Consider the following 3,994-nt stretch of genomic DNA (forward strand, 5'->3'; position numbering starts at 1 on the left):
GAGGTTGCTTAGCCTACCCTTAAATTCAACAAAAGAAACCGAAGACTTGAAACATAACATTTTGATGTTCCAACATATATAGCCCTAACTACTCGTCATGGTTTGTAAGAAGCATAAATCACAGAATACATGATATTTTTGACGTTTTTGTTCAACTATCTTCATACTAAATATGTAATGCCAAGTACATTTAGGTATGGCATTTCACTAATAATGCTGGAATTATTAACGGAAATGTCAGTTAACATTATACCTGATTATAATGCCTACACTTTATATGAGAACAAAACGAATTGGTAACCAATTAAGTAAGTGAATCCACCAGTTACACTGTCAAAGCGTTTAATCAAAGCATAAAGTTGCAATATTATTGGCAGTATATGTTTATGGCATTGTATAATTTATTCGTCAAGGGAAAAAACATATTCTATATATATGACTTGCACTATTTCATAGACCTATAAAGGAGGTGTTTTTTTGTTTTTTGTCATTATATGATATTGTATAATATATTGTTGATGTGGTGCTTAAAGCAACTATCAATATATGTGTGATCATGTGTGAAGATTCATATATCATGTTTAATAGAAACAATATTGAACAATTATACTTGTGTTATATCATATATAACATTTGATTGTATTTGTTAATTTTTCAACTGTTTTGTAATAAACACGTTCTCTTTTGTATTTGTGATTCATGGTCTCTTAATTTGTTGGTTTGGTGTTATTCATCTACCGTTTGGTAGGCTGATTGGCACATTGATATCTTTCACATTTGTGTTAATGTTTGGTATGATGACATAGTATCCAGGGCCTAGATACATATTGTTTCTAACAATACATGTTCCATACAATCTCACTGTTCCGAGCAGTGCTTTCAGTAAGTGTACAGCTCACAATGTGCCAGACAGTACTTCCCATACATGTATTACACTTCCCATTTTCGCTGCAAGTGCTTCCTACACACGCAAATAGTTCACATAGCAGACAGTGCTTGATAATCGTGTATATAGTTTACATTGTCACAGAAAGTGTTTCCTTATGTATGTATATTCTTCATATTGTCCCAGATCATGTTTCCTATACGCGTATGATAATACAGATTATCCTCGACAGTGCTTCCTATACATGCATATAGTTCTATTCGTCCTTGATAGTGCTTACTGTACATGGACAACAATGGAGTTCACATTGCCCAAAAGCAGTGCTTCCTATGTATATGTATAATTCCCATTATCACAGAGTGTGCCTCCTATACCCGCATATAGTTCGCATCGTCCCAGGCAGAGTTTCCTAATATGTATATATATGTTCATTTATTACATATGTACAATAATCCCCATTGTCCTTCGCGTACATATAGTTCACATTATTGATGGTACGGAGGCACCCTCTGTGATAATGTGAACTATATATATGTATAGGAAGCACTGCTTTGGACCATGTGAACTCTATCCTTATACAGGAAGAAATATCAAGGACGAATAGAACTATATGCATGTATATCCACTGTCGAGGATAATGTGTACTATGAGCTCGAGGTACCGCGACAAAGCTAGCATATGTGTAAGCGGTCAAATGAATAATCGCATGACCCTTTACAAAGTGCGAGTAGCTGTGGAAGTGAATATGACGTTAAATCTCATTTCACTTCATCTGACCTCTCAACGAGCATGTAGACATGTGCATGAATCAACAAACATTCATGTTTGTAGCTTGTTTTATATTACAGCTAATTACAGGGGTATATCTCTTATTTACTCACTGTGCAAAGTTCTGACATATATTCTGGATAAAACATTACAATCCTGGTGTGACATTAATAATATTATACACGAATATTAAGCTCTTAAGCTGGATTTGGATCCGGATATTTTCTATTGATCACATTTTCGCATTACAGGCATTTGCACAAATATCTCTCTCAAAAACTAATGGTAGATTTTATAGCATCTTCGTTGATTTTTCAAAGGCATTTGATAGAATAAATCATGAAGTTATATTGAAGTTTATTTGCACTGATCACAGTATGTTTGATCTTCTAGAGATACACTGCATCAAGGAAAGTATAGAGACTACACGTCTACACGAACTGCAGAGGGTAAACTACCGAGAGGGCGTGTCTGTGTGTGTTCGCACTTCACTATCACATGGTCTGCGCTGTGTTATTATTGACTACACAGACATGATACATTTTGTATTTCTGTTACTTGATAAGAGTATATTTAATCTCACACGTAATTTACTTGTTGGTTTTGTGTATATCCATCCTGTTAATATACTCAACAACAAAAGTTCCTTCGACACCAATAGTTTAGTGTATTTTTCAAACAAGTAAAGTTTGGTTTTCAATATTGTAGTACATGCATGAAAATCAAGTCACAAAAAGCGCAACTGCTACAGAAAAGCATGCATTCCATGCAAAAGATGACTTTTATGCAAGTCCCATGCATTTCACTACCCAAGCATGGGTATGAAAACATGTGCGTTAATGGGATTCCATAGCATTGTTAAGCATCGTGCTGACAGGAACCACTCAGAAAAACAACAAAATTACTCAACTTTTCAACATTACGAAAAACAACGCCTGTCCGAAGTCATTGGTATGCTTGAAGCGTGATGTTGCAAGGCAATTAAACGTCCACAGGAACACCATTTGGTGTTTATGGCAACGTTGGCAACAGACGAATGCAGCCAGAGACCATCCTCGTAGTGGCAGTCCACGCGTAACAAATATTCGACAAGACAGCTGGATTCGAACAACACACCTACGAAATCGATTCCAGCCAGCAACAGTGACTGCAAGAAGCATCCCTGGCCTTCAAGCACGTCTACAATGGTGCAGACAGCGTCTACGCTGGACGGTCATGCACTGAGGACAAGTTATATTCACTGACGAGTCTCGTTTTCACCTCAGCCACAGCGATGGACGGATTCGACTGTATCGACGTCGAGGTGAACGTTACGTCAATCATTGTATCATGGAAGACGATCGGTTCGGGGGCGGCAGCGTTATGGTATGGGGTGGGATTACAGCAAGACACAGGACCTGTGTGATAGTGGTAGAGATACATCTCAATGGACAGCGCTACCGCGACGAGATCATCGGCCCTGTTGTCCTGCCGTTTTTGCGTCGTCATGGCCCAGGCATTTCCTTTCAACATGACAACGCCCGGCCTCAAATTGCTCGATTTGTTCAGGATTTTCTTCAACAAAACAACGTGAATGTACCCTGGCCGCATCGCTCCACTGATCTCTCACCAATCGATCACATATAGGATGAGATGGATCGGCGCCTTCGACGTCAACATTCGACGTGTTCCACAGACACTGTAGGAACTTCGACACATTCTCCAGCAGATATGGACAGATATCCCACAGGACGCCTGGTCCATTCCATGAGACGAAGATGTGTTGCTTGACAGAGAGGGACACATACGCTACTGATTTGTAAATTGACATTTTGGCATGTTCATGTTTTTTTTTAATGAAATCACGCATTTTCTGAAGTCTGTATGGCAAATTAATTCATTTGAACACTTACAGGAGTCTTTTATCCATAGCAAACCGAAATTGTTTCAGATTTGGTAAAAAACATAACTTTGCATTAAATCTTATTCAATGTCACAGGAACTTTTGTTTTTCAGTATACATTTGTACTTAGAAATGACAGACAATAGAGTCCCTAAGGGTATAGAGTACTTAGATAAAAGCTTGTCTGCTGTGTTATATGAACATCCAGATTGCGAAATTATTCTTCCTGGTGACTATAATGTAAGGTGTGGTAATTTGATTGGTTGGTTGATTGGTTTGTTGTTTAACGCCGTACTCAGCAATATTCCAGCTATATGACGGCAATCCGTAAATAATAGAGTCTGGACCAGACAATCCAGTGATTAATATCATGAGCATCGATCCACGCAATTGGGATCGATGACATGCATCAACCAAGTCAGCGAGCCTGACCACCCAATCCCGTTAGTCGCCTTTTA

Source organism: Haliotis cracherodii, unplaced genomic scaffold (genome assembly GCF_022045235.1).
Source record: "Haliotis cracherodii isolate W230 unplaced genomic scaffold, xgHalCrac1.p SCAF_9, whole genome shotgun sequence".
In the NCBI taxonomy this organism is placed as follows: domain Eukaryota; kingdom Metazoa; phylum Mollusca; class Gastropoda; order Lepetellida; family Haliotidae; genus Haliotis; species Haliotis cracherodii.